Source organism: Miscanthus floridulus, chromosome 7 (genome assembly GCF_019320115.1).
Source record: "Miscanthus floridulus cultivar M001 chromosome 7, ASM1932011v1, whole genome shotgun sequence".
NCBI lineage: Eukaryota > Viridiplantae > Streptophyta > Magnoliopsida > Poales > Poaceae > Miscanthus > Miscanthus floridulus.
In genome coordinates, this window is record NC_089586.1 from 19134726 (window position 1) to 19154636 (window position 19911).

General features: G+C 49.4%; 1 pseudogene; it reads right to left on the reverse strand.

Moving 5' to 3' along the window:
- Positions 1 to 14944: 14944 nt before the first annotated feature.
- LOC136465178 (uncharacterized) lies at positions 14945 to 18216 on the reverse strand (annotated as a pseudogene).
- Positions 18217 to 19911: the final 1695 nt, after the last annotated feature.

The window sequence follows — 19911 nt, forward strand, 5'->3', positions numbered from 1 at the left end:
AAAAAGGATCAACGCTTAGAGTTAGAGAGCACTTGGTCCTTGCACCGTTGCACGGATCAAGGGGGAGCCATACCTTACGAGGTGCTTCAACAAGTACTAGTAGAGAGTGCTAACTCTCTGATATATCTAAAAAAACATCGACATGTTCTTAACCCCTCTTTACATTACACATTTATATTTTTTGCAATTTACGTTCCTATAATTGCCATGTTATTGTAGGGTTAGAACTTTTCGGTGTTTTCGGACCACCGACGAGTAAATTTGTATTTACGCGTCTGACTCAGATGGTGTGCTCGAAGGACACAAGGGTTTATACTGGTTCGGGTGAAACGTCCCTATGTCCAGTTCGCTACTGCTAGTGTTACCGACACTTGGTTTGCAGTAGGGGTTACAAACAGGCAAGAGAGGGAGAGGATCCCAAGTTTCTGGTGGAAGGAGTGAACGGGTGCTGAGAGCTCGCTTACCGCTTAGCCGTGTGCTCGTGTCGTGCTCTTGTGTTCCGATCTCCCATCGTGGGACGCCCAGCTTCCCCTTTTATAGGCCTGTCAGCGCCCGTACGAGGATTAGGCAGAACAGCATCGGCACGTCCGACACTGTTCTTGATGTGAATCCTCAGGTATGTCCCATCATGGCCACCGGTTACATCGAAGCGTGCCAGCCTCTTCCCTGGCGTCAGAGTTTTGACGCAGGCCCATACGCTTGGACCTGGAGTGGTTGGCAGCGGTATGGGTCCCCGTCGGACAAGACAGAACCTACGTCCTCGAGGTCGGGCGAGACGGAGCCCGCATCCAAGGGGTCAGGCGAGACAGATACCACGTCCTTGGACTCGGGCGAGACAGAGCCCGCAACCTTAGGGTCGGGCGAGACCTTTTAATATGTCTCGAGCCATCCGGGAAAGTCAGCGTGAGTGCTAAGTTCCTTGCTTTGGGTATCCCTAATATTGATACCCGATAGTAGCCCCTGAGCCTACGGAGGAGTAGAATACTCCTTTGGAGGCTTTTCCGAATGGGAGGACTCTGAGGGCCTTGGCCTTCTTTTTTAAGCACGTGGCGTGTCTTGGTAGGACGACGATTCCCTTTTGTCGCGATCGGTCTTCTTGGGGGTATGTAACCGTATGATTCGGGAGGTCGGAAAGAATTTTCTTGATTCTGGTCCCCTAGGATTTGATTGGTCCGCCATCGTACTGTGACCGCGCGTTCGATCTCCTTACGAGTCCAGCTTCCTTCGAGCCCCCACACGTAGCATGGGTCTGGTCGAGGGTCAGCTCGTCTTTGTGATCGTCATCCCTCAAGCATTTTTTTTGGTAAAATGGAGGGGCTAAGCCATGCCATGTTTTTCCTCGATGGACGAAACATGGTGCTCGGTGTGCTGTTAACGGGCTAGTCTGAGTAGGGCCCCAGCTTCCCGTTCATGGGGGTTCGACATGGGTCAGCTGATGACCGACTCTAGACTCTTGGTGGCCAAACCATATAGTTCTTGGGTCCGTTCGGTTGGTCCCAAGGGCCCATTACCTGTCTTCGAGGAAAAACCATGGATCGGGAATCGACCAAGACTCGAACATGGGCCGAGATGCCCGCGACGCTTGTGTGCCCAGGTACTAGCCGCTAGTGGGCCTATCCCTTTCCACCCCTTGCTCTAAGGGTGCCTCGGAGCGGCTGTGAACCCATCGGTGGGCTAGCCTTCGAACTCCTGGTCCTGAATGGGCCGTAGGAGCGTTTTTAGCTCTATATCCCTCCTAACCTACTACGGTTCTTGGCCCATCGACTGGGCGAACTATCATCTGGCGTGTCCTTTGAGGGCATAGCTAGAGATAGCATGCGCACGATCTTCGAAGGGAGGTGACGTGACATGGCGCAGCGGGCGCATGAACCTAGGTGGACGGTTTGCCTTCTTGCCCCGCTCCATCCTATAAATAGCGACCTCCCCCTTCACGTCTCTGCACATCAAAACCATAGCCTTACCTTCTCTGTTTCTCCACCGTGGCTATTCGGATCTGCCATGCTTGCTAATCCACCGCCGGAGCCCTAGATCTATAACTTTCGCTTCTCTACCGCCACCTTTGCTTCTCCACAGCCGCCTCCATCCTCTATGGATTCATGGTTCTGCTTCGATGTTACGCATGCACGCATGGAGGGCCTTGTCAAGCATGGTCTTCTCCGCGGGAGGACCGATGCGGTGGAGTGGCTTGTGCCTAACCATGAGGATGTGCCGGCGCCGCCTGACGGCTACGTCGTCTCCTTCACGCCCTTCCACGAGCACCGACTCATGGTTTCTCCTCACCCATTCTTACAGGGTCTGTTGCACCACTATCAGATCGAGCTGCAACACTTGAACCCCCACGGGATCCTGCACATCGTGGCCTTCATCGTGATGTGTGAGGGGTGCTTGGGGATCGAGCCCCACTTCGAGCTGTGGAGATATTTCTTCTCTATCTCCTTGATCAAGAAGAAGAAGAGAGGCTAGGAGACCTTAGTGCCGATGGGATGCGCAGGCATCCACCTCCAGGGGTAGCGGGCGGCCAAGTACATGCCTTGCCAGCTCTCCAGATCCAACAAGGGGTGGCACTCGCATTGGTTCTACCTGAAGAACGACCCTTGCGCTCCATTGCCAGTGTTCTTTGGTCGCCTGGTCGAAGAGGTGCCACTGTCATGGCCGTGGGGGCCACCTGTCAAGGAGAAGAAGAGGATGTGCAACCTCCTTGAGGCCATCATGTTCTTGAAGACCCATGGCATCTGTGGGGCCGACGTCATCAGAGGGTATCATGCAAGGGGGTGGCACCCCTGATGGCGTGTGTCCTCCCACTATACAGGATGATGCTCGATGCGTGGCTCATCAGCATGACGCTCACCCAGGGGCTGCTCCATGACAGCAAGGTCACGTAGCACATCAAGGAGGCCATGGGGGAGGCTGACGTCGTGTTCCTAATCCTGGGGCTTCCCATGATGCGGCCGGACACGGGCTTCATCGAGCTGTTGGCGGGGTTAGTCTTCTAGGACTTTGTTGTGCCATCACCAGAGCACATGGACATGAGGGCGGTGAAACGTGCCATAGATGAACAAAGGAAGAAGAAGGAGGATGAGGAGAAGAAACGGCAGTCAAAGGAGCGAGGGAAGCGACGTCAGGGTTTGTTGGAACAGGAGGAGGAAGAAGAAGAGGAGGAGGAGAAGGTGGATGACGGCTCTGAGTCTCCCATCCCATGGGATGATCTGGCCACCAGGGACAAGGACCCACCTTCACCGCAGGCAAGGCCCTTCCTACGGCATGCCACGAGGTAGGAGGGGGAGGACACGCCCCTAGAGCCGACGAAATCAAACCGCCCCGCCCCATCTGGACCTTCGACGGTGGCCTTGGAACTAGCGGAATTAGGCCACCTTGCCTCATCTGGGCCTTCGACGATGGCCCCGAAGTCGATGAAAATAGGTCACCCCGCTCTGCCTGAGCCCTCGGCAGCGCTTCTAGAGTTAGCGGGACGCGACCGTTCTGATTCGTCCAAGCCCTCCGAGCCAAGGGAGGGCTCGAAGCGGCAACGTGCCGACGAGGAGCAGCTGGGGTCGAGCAAGCCAGCCCCAAAACATCCTTGCATGATGGCATCAGGGTAAGTTAAGAGTTTTTTTGTCCATTTGTCCTAACAAAATTTTGCCATGAACTAACCGCCATGTCCCTTGCAGCGTCGAAGGATGTGGGGCACTCCTATGGCTCACTCTGAAAAGATCCACCTTTGGCAAATGCGCTAGGAGCCGACTGGCGCCACATCGGTGGTGAGCATGAGTGGCGTTGGGGCGGCCACGACGTCCACTGGGGAGGCATAGCCAATGGATACATCCACGGGAGAGCAGGCGAAGGAGGGTGCGTCCAGGGCACCTGTGGCTGGCGCAGCATGGCCGGTCATGTCCTCGACGTCGCAGGCAGAGGCGGCACGACCGAAGCCATCATCCATGTAGGTGGCCGTGTCTATGATGGGGCAGACAGATGGGGGTGCACCCGAGGCATCCTTCGCGGATCTGGCGATAGGGCAGGCCTCTGTGTCCACGTCACCCGCCCCCTCTATTGCTAGAGGAGCCGCTCTGGAGGAGCTACCACCACAAGAGAGGTCGGTGCCACTTGTGGTCGACGCGGGGACGTCCCGGACTCTAGTCCGGGTGGCTGCCCTTGATGAAGTAGCAGAGGAGAGGGAATGGGAGAGCGTCCACATGGTGGTTGGGGACACGGTTCGTGCCCTAACCACCATGCTGAGCTCGATGCGTGACATTATCGCCTCGGTTGGCCAGGTATGAAATGACCATGCTTCCGACCCTCATGTTCTATTTCTGTGCCTCTAAGTCTTGTCTTCTTCACAAATCCTTGTGGCCCACAGTCGGGAGAAGTCCCAGTTCCTTGCTGAGGAGACACGACGGAGTGAGGGGCTGGCCGCTGTGGTAGAATCGTCTGAAATAACACGCTTCCGGAGGCACTCGTCTTCCACTAGACACTAAGCACCTCGAAAGAGAGCTACATCGGGTAGTTCTGTCGAGCACACCCCAAGGGAGAACTCAAAAATCTATATTTTTCCATCAAGATCATAAATAAGAGAATACAGCTTACAAGATTCTCTTAAGTTATTTCTTACATCACTTTATTACAGTAACAAAATATTACCTCAATTGATTATAACAGCAGAATATAATAATGTTATCAGAGTTATAGAGGAAGCATGATTAATTTAAGGGCATGGTGGAGCATTAACATAGTGGATATTTTTATACAAGAGATGCTAGCAGATTTTATATCTTTTCTTATTAAAACCTTTCATGAGGGTTATAAATAAACACTACGATCGTAGCGTGAAAGGAATCCTCTCTGACCCACCAGGTGGTTTCCACACACCAGAGTCAGCTCTAAGTATCCTCTGATCACCTGCAACGGGGGAATAAAACCCTAAGTACTCGATTGTACTTAGCAATACTTACCCGACAGAAGGAAAATAAAAGACTCCAAGGATATGCAAGGCTATCTGGCTTGTGGGTTGTTGCATCTACGGAAGCATTACTAAACATGCATCCTTATATTCAACTTTATTAGCAGTCATCATTAGTTCATTAACTAACCATTCTATGTAAGCAACTATGCTACTTTTAAGTAGGTGGTAAGCAATCAGAACTATTTTACCATCTTTCATATTCCAGTTCTTACTACGGTGCTAGACCATAGCAAAGTCAGTACCATCTCATAGAAACGATGATTCATGAATCAATATATCCCAGCTGGGTACCCCAAAACACATGCTCTGTTTGTACCCCAGGCACAAACAAGACCAACCCATTCCACTCCTATCACGGGGTCCAGGTCCCTGTCCAAACTTGGACTCCAAGCCCCCACACTTGAGACCTGGTCTTAGTATGGTGCTTAGACCTCCACCTTTCCCCACCTCCAATCAGTCAGTTGGAAAAGAGCCAGAACCCACGATAAGAGCATAACAAGCCTTCCCGCTCCCATAAGCAAGTATGTGCTCAGGATAATAAGTCTATGACCTGACTACCATCCACAACAACGGACGGTCCTCAATCGACATAGGTGGAACAAGTGCAATCTGAGCCTCACTCGAATACCTAACCAAGACCAGATCCAAAGTACCATTCCGCCCGGTCTCCAATTATCATCCGTATGTATTCCATGTGATAGTAATATAATAACAACAATAATATCTTTCCTATCTTTTGTGAGTGACAGGTAATCACTCGACTTCTATCAGATCCTATAGCATAGCAATCTACATGATCCTAACATACTGGTAGGACTCATAGGATAAGGATATATATATATATATATATATATGCAAGTGGTTTCATTCAACTCCTTAAAATTTAATGCATAAGCATAAGATAAAGTGCAGAATAATAGGGGTTATACACCGGGGCTTGCCTGGGTAAGATATAACTAAAAGTTAGCATTCCATCATAGTGACACAATCATCAAGGCATCATTTTTTGCTACTTCAGTCGACTCCATGATCCATCGTTGTTCCTATTATGATATACGTGGATGCAACGCAGAGATGTAAATAATCAACGGAAACCGAAACTCTTAAAAATATGATTACGTCTCGCAAGCTAATGAGATAGCTCTAATAACTAATGTGCTAGGCTACATATCCACATCGTCAAGTAATGCTTTGTCTCCAGAAAAATGTTTTAGTTCTAAAATCCCAAGGTGTTTCGGCATTTTATTGATTAAACATATATTTTCGAACTAGGGCTCATTTAGCTACCTTAGTAAACTAATTATTATGGATCTACAAAAATTATAGTGAGCACCTAATAATGTGAGGAATTTATTGTGAAAGTTTCAGAGCCAACACTATCACCAATTTATCACAAAAATTCCTACAAGTTTATATTTTACAATATTAAGCATATCAAATTAATTAGATAACTCTAGAAAATATTATAAAACTATGGGAACAAAATATACTAGCAAATAGATCATGATTTTAGGAACTTAACAAAATTAGTTTCATAATTTTTGGTTAACTATACAATTTTATACTGAATTTACAAGTTTATCTAAGAAACTAAATTAAAATTGCATTAGAAAAAGAAAAGGACTGGCAGCAACCCATTCTAACCTAGCGTGGGTCGCGTGTGCGTCGTGATGGCCCAGCATGGCCCAAGGCCAAGACGCCCGCTCGCGCTCGCATTTGCAAAAGAGGGCTTAGGATTTTGAATAATCACGCGGAGCGATGGAATACTATTACTGCAGACTCACGCTTTGCATTAAAGACCCTAGAATGTGTTGCCTTGCAATGGGGCGATCCTCGGCATACCGCACGTGGTGGCGTGGCACACTGGCAGCAACGGTGGTTACGTCAGGCCAACTAGGCTCGCTACAATGGAAGTAAGGGGCCGTCCACCATCTACAGCTAACGCGTAAGGATGCGTGGTGGTTAGGAACTCAGAGGCGCACTGTCGTGGGCTGCAATGGTGAGCGGCTATCCGTGGTGGCGGCGCGACTATTTCAGTGACCTAAGGTTCTATCGGGGTGGTTGGGATAGCGGGTAAGCACCCGTAGCTCATCGGAATTCATGTTGCGGTGACAGTCGAGGGGAGGAATGTCGAGGTGGCCTGGCCACATGCGAGCCACCGAGGGGCAGTACTCCAGGATGTACACCCATGCGTCACCACATCTCCGGTAAGCGCCTTGGCCAAATGGTGTGAGCACCAGATAGAGGAGGTGAGGGCGAGCCCTGGATACAAAAAAATTGAACTAATTCGGACATTACCCCAATTTCACTGGCACGGCGGCGCACCTGGCCATTAGCGAGAAAAACCAAAAATTTGCCGCAAGAAGTGCTCGGTTGCGCCAAGGTGAGGGTTGGGCTACTAGCTGGCTTTCCTACCTAACTACGGTAACGCCTAATGGAAGTGTGGTGTCCCGAACCACACTATTTGTCGTGTGAAGCAGGCAATTCTGTCGATGACGAGGGCAGGTGGGGGTGGTAGCTCTTTGAGGCTATGCCTGCTTCGGTCGAGGCTATATTAATGAAGCGATGGAGGGCAGCCACACCGTGACATGGGCTTTAGTGCGACGTGACTACGGAGGTAGGCAACGGCTCAGTGAGTAGGTGATTCAAGAGGTGGACAGAGCGCCATGTCGATAAGACAAAGGCTGCCATGACATCAGCTTAGCCCCATGCATGGCCTATCCAGCAACGCACACGCGGTAGAGACAGTGCCATCGGTAGGGCCAGGCAGTGGCACAGGATTATAGAGAGCGCGGACATGACGACGTCGGCAGCAGGGACAAGCCCACGCATGCAATGGTGAGAAGGGCAGCCACGAGGGTAGTAGCGCAATGGCCAACAGCTGCAGGCGCGAAGACAGCGGCCCGCTGGAGCCGGCCATGACCAACCCATGGCCAGATAGGCTGACCGAGGTCGGCACCGCAGCGCGCGGAATGTGGCTAGCCGCGTGACGTCGAGCAGCCGCGTGAGGTGACCGTGCGCCTGAGCCAAGCATATGATGTGCACGCATTTTAAAGCACAGCAAAGGATGTTGATCATCTCAAACGAAGTTCAACCAATCCTACTAACCTAAAGTTGGCACTACCAGCTATCTAGCGGAGCAATCGCCATGACCTGAGAGCAACCAGAGAGGGAGAAAGGGAGGTGCCAACATGAGTTCGCCACGCTGATCACCGGTTCACGAACCGAGCACCAAATCATGATTCACAACGCGTTCTAAGGAGGTTTGGCCAATTTTAGAGCGAACAACGTGACATCCAACACAATTTTGACCTATGCCATGCTCAAGCACTCACTTTGATGCAATCAACAATACCAAAACATGCAACTAGCATTTAAACATTTTTGTTAGATATTAAATGTCAAAATAGCATTGTCTTACTACTTTTCCATACTTAGAAAAGTTAAGGATTCAATTCTTACTAACAGTCATTAACACTTTTGTTACAATTTTTAAAAGGCCTAAACTCTATTAACTGCTACCAACAAGTATTTCATGCGATAGTCCATACCTTACTAACCCATAGGAGCAAAATATTTAAGCACCATTTAACTATTTTGCTCAATATAATTCGCCAAAAAATGGTATTTTAACAATAGTTCAAGTGTTTGCCGACTTAACATAAAGAGTTTATCTTAACGTCAAATTTGATTTTTGAGCTCCCAAAACACTAGTTAATAACATCTATTTTCCAAAAGTTAAAGTTACCTTTCCATCTACTAAACTTGTACTTCAATTTTTATTTAAATACTAAATACAAGTTATGTTTGATCCTTGTTCATAAAAATTGTTTTTCGCCTCACGTGCGTTATAAATTTTTAAAACCCAGAAACTTGTTAAGCTAATCCTTCTTTGTCCTAAATTTCAATGCTAAGAAAGCTCGTAACACCAGGGGTGTTAAAGCCGCATAGCTCGCTACCGCCCATCAGGAGGTGGCTGAGCTTGCCCCTGCTGCCAGGGAGGTGGTTGACCTCTGAGTTAGGGAGAAGGACGCTCGCGATGATGCTCACGAGGCCAAGGAGAAGCTCACAGCCCTGATCAAAAGGGTGCGCACGGACATCATGGAGGCCAAGCGGCTACGAAAGGAGCGAGACAATTTGCTCTGGGCCATAGAGGAGCTCTGCATGGGGATTGACCTGGCTCGCCAAGAGTATGCTGACACTCAGCAATGGATCGACCACCTCGAGGATGAGCTTCAGGGGGAGAGGGACTTGAAGGTTGCAGCCGAGGGCATGGCCACTAAGCTAGCCACGGAGGTTGGTTAGCGCCAAGAAGAGGTCCGGTGCCTAGAGGCCAAGGTGACCCGGCAGCGTGATGAGGTGTGCAGGCTTCGAGCGGACGTGAAGGGTAAGTCTCCGGTTTCTCTGGTTGTCTTTCTCGTGGTTAGCCTTTTGACATGGTCGGTACGTGACTTAGGCAGGTCTCGACGATAAGCTCAGGGTGGAGGCTGTGAAGAGCCATGGCCTAGAGAAGGAGCTCAGCGAGGTGAAGGACACCCTCCAGAAGGAGAGCGATGAAGATGACAACATGTGCATTGCCGTCCAGCTAGTTTGAGATGAGCTCGAGCTAGCTCTGGAGCAGGAGACAGGCTCGCTCGCAATTTGTGCCACCTATATCATGGACTAGGCAAGTGATATGGCAAGGGGTGCGCTTCACTTTGTTGTTCATCGATCATTCATGATCGCCCATTCTCATTACGAGAACATCGATCTGGCGACGATGAGCCAACGCTTCACGCCCGTCTATACCGACGTCGAGCTGGATGGCATCGAGAAGGAGGTGCCCCCCTAGCGGTTGACCTTTCTGCCAAGATAGAAGATGAAATCATCCCCCCGAGGGGTTAGTTTAGTCAGATAGGTCAGGCAGCGCATTTGTAATAAGCGGACAAATTCCAACCCTTTTGTTTCGTTTAAACAAGCTTGTTCTTTTGTTTCGGTTCAACAAATTTATTCTTTCTCCCTTTTTATGTGTAAAAAGGGTTAATGTGTTCTAACCCTTCCTGTTGTTAAGACTCTAGAGCTTAAGGTGTGGGTGAAAAACCTTGATCATACTGGTAAGCAAGAGTGCCGTAGCCGCTGGGGTGTAGGTTTCTTGCAGTCTGACTAGTTTTACTCAGCGTTTGTTTCTGCAACCCTTACTTCTAGATCTTAACGTGAGAAAGGGTCAGGCATGGCGACTGTTTAAGAAAGGATATATATACCCTTATCATCCCTCGAGTGAGGCCCGGCCCCTTGCCGTTGCCTAGGTCAGATTTCACTAAAGATCGAGGAGACGATAGCGAAACTGGTTAGAGAAAGCATTTTTTGTTTTTGAAACGTTATTCTTAGTTTTTGTACGTACCCCTCCCTAGGATCCGAGCCATCGTCCTACAACCATGCATTCGGTCTCCTTGCGAGTCCAACTTCCCTCGAGCCCCCGCACTTTGCAGGGGTCTGGTCGAGGGGTTAGCTTGTCTTTATGATTATCATTCCTCAAGTGTTTTTTTGATAAAATGGGGGGGGGGGGCTAAGTCGTGCTACATTTTTCCTTGATGGATGAAACATGGTGCTTGATGAGCTGTTAATGGGCTAGTCCAAGTGAGGCCCTGGCTTCCCATTCATGGGGGTCTGGCATGGGTCAGTTGGTGACTAACTCTAGATTCTCAGTGGCCAATCCATATAGTTCTCGTGTCCGTTCGATCGGTCCCAAGGGCTCGTTGTCTTTCTTCGAGGAAAAACCATAGACTAGGAATCGACCAAGACTTGAACATAGGTCAGGATACCCACGACACTCGTGCGCCTAGGTACTGGCCTCTAGTGGGCCCATCCCTTTCCACCCCTCACTCTAAGGGCACCCCAAAGCGACTGTGAACCCATCTGAGGGCTAGCCTTCGAACTCCTAGGCAAATGGCTCATAGGAGCATTTTTAGCTTTGTATCCCACCTTACCTGTGATGGTTCTCATGCTTGTCTACACCGACACTGAGCTGGACGACATCGAGAAGGAGGTGGCCCCTCTAGCTGAGGACTTACCTACGACGGTTCTCACGCCTGTCTACACCGACGCTGAGCTAGACGACATCGAGAAGAAGGTGGCCCCTCTGGCATAGGACTTACCTGCGACGGTTCTCGCGCCTATCTACACCGATGCTGAGCTAGATGACATTGAGAAGGAGGTGGCCCCTATGGCACAGGACTTACCTACCGAGATAGAGGATGAGATCATCCCCCCAAGAAATTAGTTAGGTAGATAACCCAGGCAGCGAACTTGTAATAAGTGGACAAGCTCTTAAATTTCATTATGGCCAAACAGATTTTTAGCTCTTCTCCCCTTTTTGTATAAAATGTTAATGCATTCTGACCCTTTCTGTCATTAAGGCTGTAAAGCTTGAGGTGCAGGTGAAAAAACTCTGATCATGCTGGTGAGCAAAAATGCAGTAGCCACTGGGGCATAGGTTTCTTGTAGTCCGACCAATTTTACTCAGCATTTGTTTCAGCAACCCTTGCTTCTAGATCTTAACATGAGAAAGGGTTGGTCATAGAGAATGTCTACTGGATAAAATGCTCTTATCAGCCCCCGAGTGAGGCCCAACCCCTTGCCATTGCTGGGGTCGGGTGTTCTAAGCATTGATGAAGACTTCACCATCGATGGTCTTGAGCTTATAGGTGGCGATGTTGAGGAGCTCCTTAGTGGTTCATGGGCCCTTACATCCTAGCTTGTGAACCAGGGACTCGTAGGTGGTCTCGGACAGGAAAGCTCCTAGGACATCGACGTCGGTGTTGTCGGGCAGCTCATTGCACTATCGAGAGAAGCACCGGATGTACCCATGAAGAGTTTCCTCAGACTTTTGTCGGTAGTTTTTGAGATCCTATGGGTTCCTAGGATGCGCATATGTGCCCTGGAAGTTTCCCACGAAGATCTATTTTAGGTCCGCCCAACTTTGGATTCGGTTGGGCGGAAGCTGTTCCAACCACGTTCACGCCGAATCTGCTAGGAACAATGGAAGGTTGCGGATAATAAAATTGTCACTATCCACTCCACCGACTTGGTAAGAAAGCCGATAATCCTCGAGCCATAGTCCGGGGTTTGTTTCCCTAGAGTATTTTGGGATGTTGGTCGGCGATCGGTACCGCGGTGGGAAGACGACGTTAAGGATGTGTCAGCCAAAGGCCTGAGGTCCCAGCAAGTCGAGGCTCGGGCTTTGATCCTCGCCGCTGTTGTAGCGTCCACCATAATGAGGGTGGTAGCCGCAGCTAGCCTCCTCCCTCTCATCACCGCAGGCACGCCTATGGACATCTAGGGTGTTGCACGCATCACGGTGGAGGCCAAGACGCTCATGCATCGGGACCACGGTGCGTGCCCTATTGCTTCGCTGCACCTGGTGGACTAACACGTCCCTGTCGGGTCGCTCTAAGGGCGTGCACTGGCTGGCGTCGAGCTCACATCATTGGGACTGCAAGCTCTGAGCCTGCTGCTCCACCGCACGCTCGAGCAACGTGTGAATCTCTCGATGGGCCCGACGATCCTCGGGTGTCATGTGCTCTAGAAGCCCCCGAGGCATGGTCGTCGTGGCAGCGATGTTCTGGCCTACCCGGGTGAAGTGTGGGAGGGCTTCATCATCCTTGATGATCCTCCAGTACACATCACGGGCCATGGCTCGCACATGCCCATAGTCTCCGTGGCGCTTGATCTCTCGCTCTAGCTAGAGTCGTGCTTCTTCGAGCTCTTGGTGCCACACCCTCAGCTGCTCTACCCATAGGCGAGGTGGGCCCCCTGCATCCCCCTCAACCTCATCATTGAGGTCGTCTGTCGGGGTAGCCCCTCCATCGTGGATGCTTTCGATGTATCCCTTGAGGGTACCTGCCATGGAACATTCTCACGAGGGGTGATGGCTCCCCCTGCTAGAGTCACAGTCGTAGGGTGACTCCAATTCTCTCGCGAGAAGGTCATGGAAAGATTCTATGACGTATTTGATCATCCCCACGAACTCATCATTCGTAGGGAATGGTGGCGTGCGCTGCGCCACAAGGTGGCCAACGGTCTCTACGGCGTTGCGCAGACCAAACGGGAGCGCTATCGGGGCGCTCCGAATGAGGTATTCCTAGGAGAGCGGCTCTCCTCTAGCAAGCTATGTAATGACGTTGGCAAATGAGAAGGTAAGGCGGTGTAGGTCCTCCTAGGACGGTCGGGGTCCCAAGAAGGCATCGAGCTGGTGCTCTAGCCTCCCGTAATCGAAGCCAAGGAGCTGGTCGCTCCTGAGGGCGCGGTCTTTCGGTGCGTGCAGCTGCAGCTCCTGAAGCGCCTCGGTGATCGCATCGAGGCCAGCGGAGTGGAGAGGTTGGACGGCGGCGGGAACCTGCGCCAACTCTCCCTCCGTCGTAACGCTGAAGTCTTGGTTCTTGAAGCATTCGTGCGTGCCCGGGACCCTGCTGACGCCGTGACTAGCCATCCAAGGCCTGATGTGGATGTCGAGACTCGCAAAAAGCCCCTACCTAGCGTGCCAACTGTTGGTGTTTTTGGACCATCGACGAGTAAATTTGTATTTGCGCGTTTGGCTCGGATGGTGTGCTTGGAGGACACAAGGGTTTATACTGGTTTGGGAGAAACGTCCCTATGTCCAGTTCGCTGTTGTTCGTATTACCGGCACTTGGTTTGCAGTAGGGGTTACAAACAGACGAGAGAGGGAGAGGATCCCAAGTCTCTGGTGGAAGGAGTGAACGAGTGCTAAGAGCTCGCTTGCCGCTCAGTCGTGTGCTCGTGTCGTGCTCTTATGTTCTGATCTCCCAGCATGGGGCGCCCTGCTTCCTCTTTTATAGGCGAAGGGAAAGCGCGGGTTATAGAGGAGGAAAAGGAGAAGAATGAGAGAGAGAAGAAGGCTTCTAGGGTTGCAGGGTCCTTCTTCTCCTTCATACGGGTTCCGCCGATCGCGTAGATGTCAATAGGGATGGCTCCATGTCGCAGCCCTGTTCATCACTGACGCCATGCGCAGGCGTCATCTGTCGGTCATGGTGTTCCACTCCGTCCCGGCGGACATCGTGGTGAACTGATGCACCTGTCAGTGTCCGTACGAGGATTAGGCAGAATAGCACCGGCACGTCCGACACTGTTCTTGATGTGAATCCCTAGGTATGTCCCGTCATGGCCACCTGTTACATCGAGGCGTGCCAGCCTCTTCCCTGGCGTCAAAGTTTTGACCTAGGCCCATACGCTTGGACCTAGAGTGGTTGGCGGCGGTATGGGTCCCCATCGGACGAGACGGAACCTGCATCATCGAGGTCGGGCGAGACGGAGCCCGCGACCTTAGGCGAGACAGAGCCCGCACCCAAGGGGTCAGGCGAGACGGAAACCACGTCCTTGGGGTCGGGCGAGACGGAAATCGCGTCCTTGGGGTCGGGCGAGACGAAAACCGCGTCCTTGGGGTCGGATGAGACGGAGCCCGCGGCCTTGAGGTCGGGTGAGACCTTTTAATACGTCTCGAGCCATCCGGGGAAGTCAGCGTGAACGCTAACTTCCTTATTTTGGGTATCCCTAATATCGATACCTGACAGAACTAGAGTGCAAAACTTATGGGACAAGAAACACATCATGTTCTAGATTGCTTCACTCTAGTTAGGCAAGAAAGGCCCTTTTTGGTAGAGTTTGTACCGGCTTCAACTTCTTCACTTTCAACATTGTAGCACTGGCTTCCATGAGCCGATAAAGCCACTTGGTTTCTAGTTGTTGTGAACAGGGCCGAAGCTAGGAAAAAATTTAGGAGGGGCTAAACAACGGCAATTAGTAAGAAAAGGGGTTCAGCAAATCTCAGCCCTTCCTACCTGTACATATACAGCTGAAATTTCAGACGGCGGCTCTACGAGGCTTCACTTGCTCGCGAGCGGTAGGGGGGGCTGGAGCCCCCCTAGCCCCACCGCTGGCTCCGTGCCTGGTTGTGAAAGGAGGAGAAAGAAAACAACTCAATGAACACTAATACTACAAAGAATGAATAGAACCACCACCAGAGAAGATGAAACCGCTGCAAGCTGTGCCAAAGAATGCGTAAATTGGATTCACAAATCATAGTGTGGTAGGGTCCCAAACTCCCAGCTCATGTGCACTGTTGGATAGTGATTTCAGTTCTGTTGTTTGGAGGACAAATACTAAGAATCTTTGTAGAGATCATCTGTTCGTCCACTCTATAAGACGGTAATGGCCACCTTTTTGTGAAATCTCGTGCTACATCGGCATAATAGCCTCACAAGTTCAACTTTAGGGTCAACATATCCATGGTCGGTTATTACAACTTCTTCAAGTGAATCCAACACAACATTCTGTGTCTTGCAATTCTCTAGTCGGCTACGTGGATATCCCGATGACACCTTGCATGGGTAGGGTAGCCATCCTGAGAACATGATTTAAAACATGTATGTATTTTAAAATTTTGAAAAGGCTATTAACTTGAAGTAAATATTGGTACCTACCTCTGAGCAAACCATGTTTTATATTTCCTCCATTTTTATTTATAAGTTGTTTTAACTTTTTTTTAGATACATAGCTTTTACTATGTAACTAGATACATTACATCTAGTCTAGGTACGTAACAAAAACTATGAATCTTAAGAAGCTAGAAGACCTTACAATTTTAAATTGAGGGAGTATTATCTATGAACAAAAGGAGAGATTTTTTTATCGGAATGCACGTAGGTACATAACAAAAACTATGAATCTTAAGAAGCTAGAAGGCCTTACAATTTAAAATTGAGGGAGTATTATCTATGAACAAAAGGAGAGATTTTTTTATCGGAATGCACGTAGGTACCATACTGTCGCTCAGCTGCACCACAAGCCTTCGTATGCCTCGGAGAAGATGTAGCATAGCTGGCTGAAAGCCATGCTCTATCTTCACAAATTTTACTAGCAAAACCTTACACTTTGGCAAGCGTATCCGTGCATTTCAAAAATCTCTCGAATTCTTCTACGCACTGCAAAGACACGAAATAAGACGTGAGAAAGGAAGGTAGAAGCAAAAGGATATCTTGTACGTTGTATATAAGATAAGAACTGATTTGGCTTGTGGGCATGAGAGCGGGGCAAACCAAATCAGGGCCAAGATCCAAACAATCCTTGTACTCACGGTCAATAACTAAACTTTAGTCTAAAACATTCTCATAACTTCAATTCTACCAAATTCAGTGACATGATATTTTTCTATATTGGAAAGTTTTAGGATTTCTCTATTTTTAGCCTCATCTTCAAGAGGTTCAATACGTGTCTCTTTATCACAAAATTTAGAAAACAAACCAGAAAATTAAGGCTCCAATAGACAAGAAAAATTATAATAAGCCGTATGAGTATAGAGAAAAAAATTTAGAGAGTCAAGAGACATGAGATATGAGATAGATATAAGGGAAAGGTAATATTTATGAAATGGCTCTCTAAATAGAGATATATAGATTGAAGTTTAGCAAGGCTTTTGGATCGGAGTTGCTTTTGGAGTTGCTGTTAGCTAGGTGTGAATCATGAGAGCTCCAGAATTTGTTGGCCTGGTGCATGATTGTGACCATGTAATAGTAACCATGTAAAGCTCAACCTTCCCCTGCAAAAGAAGAAGAAGAAGAAGAAGAAGAAGAAGAGAAGACTAATATAAAGGCTTCAAAATGAATTTCATACTAGTAGTAATAGTAATACAAAAATTAAAAAATGTGTAAGGCCATACCCGTGTAAGGTTTACAGTGAGGTGCAGCTCGTCAACCGTGTTGAATTGCCGCATCAAAGCGAAGCCAGAAGAATTGGGTTCTACCTCCAGGCGCCGGAGTTGGTGGCCGGCGCGTGCGAGATGATGGCGGCTGGATTCATAGGCACGGTCGCTGCTCCAGCGCACCTCCGAGAGCTTCGGGGCAAGCACGCACAAGTCACACCTGATGCACGGATGAAACGTCTGGAGATTTGGGGCGTGGACACGAAGCCGGCCGTTGAGTCGCACGGCGTAGGAGATCTCGAGCCACTCCAGTGAGTCGGAGCGTATGGATAGGTCACAAGCTCCGTCGCCGTCGCCGTCGTCCTGCTGCAGCGTGATCCACTCGATCACGAGCTTCTTGAGGCACGGGAAGCGAGACGACGACACGGCGGCTTCCAGCTCGCGGCCGCGCAGACAGGCAAACCGTATCGTCAGCGTGGCCAGCGCCTTGAACACGCCGCCGGCGGGGGGCAGCGCGAACCGCAGGGTGTGATGGCTCAGGTCGAGGCTGATGGACGTGGCCCTCTCGCACAAGGGAAGAAGGACCTCGCCGTCGCCGTCGTCCTTGGCGCTGCTGCGGAGGCACAACGGCAGCGTGATCCGGAGCTCCCCCGCAAGGCGCGGCGCTGCGACGTGCAGCCACGCAGCGATGCGGTCCGTGCGCAGGTGGGTCGAGCTTTCGAACGGCAGGGTGATCTCGAGGCGGCTGAGGCTGACCGTCGACGTCGTCGCCCCGGCCCCGGCGGCGTGCGCGGCCAAGGTTTTTTTATCGGCCGAAATTCACGGAAATTTTCGAAATTTCCTTTCTATCCACAGGGTCCGATAAAATTTGACATCGGCCAAATTTTTCCCTTCTTTCCTGCTTCCACACAGACAACCCAAATTCAGCCGTGCGACAATCCCACACTATAATGTTTTATTCTTGTTTTTATCTGTGAACAAGTGATGTTTAATAGCTTAGGAATAGTTTCAAGTTAAATTCTACGGAATTTTTTCAAAATAATTTGAAGTTTTTTTAAATTTGGTCCAATATTTCCGATATATCTTGCTTATCCTATTTATCGACCTCCGATAAATTTTTATTTCCGATAATGAAAACGGTCGGGCACGCGGCCGCCCGGGAACTCCGGCTCGAACTCGCACCTGTAGTGGAGGGAGATCACGGGGGTGTGAGCCCAGACGCGGCGCCAGCAGCGGGAGAGCATGCTCGTGCGCGCCGCGTCGGCGGTGCCCGGGAGGCGGATCAGGATGTCGTGGAGGAGGTGGTCGGGGACAGCGGCGGATCCACAGGGGGGGCTGGGGGGGGCTCCAGCCCCCCTAATTTCTTGATTTCAAGCCTAATCACTGTAGCAAAAGCTTGATTTCACCATTAAATCTTCATGCAAATCAACATCTCCATTGTTTTAGCCCCCCCTTATCCCGCATCGTGCATCCGCCACTGGTCGGGGAGGTAGCTGATGCGGTCAGGATCAGCCGCCTCGTCTCTGGCTCCGGCTCCGGGATCGACGTCGCCGTGATCTGTGCCCATGATCGGTGATCCGCCACCAACAACTCCGATCGTATGGTTGATGGTCTTCAAGGCTTCAATTCGCCGTGTTCGTGGCCGCGGTTCTTTTGTTTTGTTTTGCTTTTCTTGAAAGGCATGGCCGCTGCGCGAGCGTGGGCACGAGCTCCGCCGCGGCCTTGCCCTCTCCTTTCCGGCCGCCGGCGAGCCCCAGGAGAGAGGTAGACCTGCTGCGAGAGGAAGAAGCAGGCCGTGATGCTAGGAGACAGGCACATGAACATGGGTAAGCCAGACTGCCAAGGTCTCTTCACCACAACCCTTTTATGCCTGGACATTTTGAAAAATCATGTGCATCTCTGATCAATTGCATTATTATGAAACCCAAACTCTTACTGCATTTTTTCCACTGCTTTTACCTAGGAGTAAGCTTCCATAGTCTATGGAGCATGGTTCTAATTGGATATATTTTGTTGTACACTCACTTTATTTTTTGGAGTTTGTTAGATGCATTCTTTCCAAAGCTAAGGTCTTATGGATAAGGTTTTAAAGAAGGTATAACGAATATTGTGAGTGTGCAAGATGTGCCAAGATGTATGCTTGTGATTCTAGATTTAGAAATTATTAGCTGAAGGATTACTAAGTTTCTCCCATGCTTGATGTGGCAAGTTTTCTTTCACGAATGTATTCAGTTTGTTGCAAGATATATGTGTGCACATGTGCTTGTTCTTATTTTTTGGTGTGTGTGTGGGGGGCATCTTTCAAACTCAAAGCTCAATGATTTATAGCAAACTTACTGTTTCATATAAGTGTCAGTCTGGCAGATTTGGATGTGTTCTGTCAGCCTATGCTACATGCTTATCGAGAGGTTTACCGGTGATGGTGCAGGAGCTTCTCTAAGACGACATCTCAATGCGGCTGGAGGCCACCATGGACTTCAGGAAGATATTGTTCATTGGTGAGATTTGGCTGAAAAATATTGTTAAAGCAACAAATGGTCCATAATTCTATTTTGTCATATATTATTTAGTTTACAGTTGAAGCTAAAAAAAATCCTCAGAGCTTGCTAAACCAGATAAAATACTTGCTGGTGTACGGATTGATCCAAGTTCTAATACAAGTAGTCGAATGTAAGTAATGGAATTTGTATGATTTTGTATATGAGAATACATGCTTGTAATTTTCCTGCAGTTCATTTCCCGTTCTTCTCTTTATGTCCTTTTATACTGGGATCGATATCCATTTGCTGAAGTGGTGAATGGATACAAGGATAATGCAAAGATTAAATTTGTAGGATGGTAATTTTCCCATTATTCTTCATCAATCCTCTGTTTTAGTATGTTAGGGCATGCTGTTCTTTTTTTTCCTAATCACGTTCATTCTCTATCCTGAATTCTAGGTCACCAAATGATCAACATGTGGCATTCACTGTGCCTATGAACATCAGGGCGCCACTGCTTGCTGATAAATTGATGACTTTATCATCACAATGGTTTTCTGATTTCTCACTTGTTCCATAAACTTCTGTAGCTTATAAGTGTAGGTTGACAGTACGTACTCTGAAGGTTGGCATTCATCTGCGCTACCCTAAGAGGGAGAGGTATTTCCATTATCTTCAACTAAGGATTGCCGTTTTGTAGGATGTGGACTCTGTCAAACCACCGGCAGCCTCCCTAAAAGACTATTTTCTCCTGTTTAGAGATTACGTAGAATGTGGTTGTT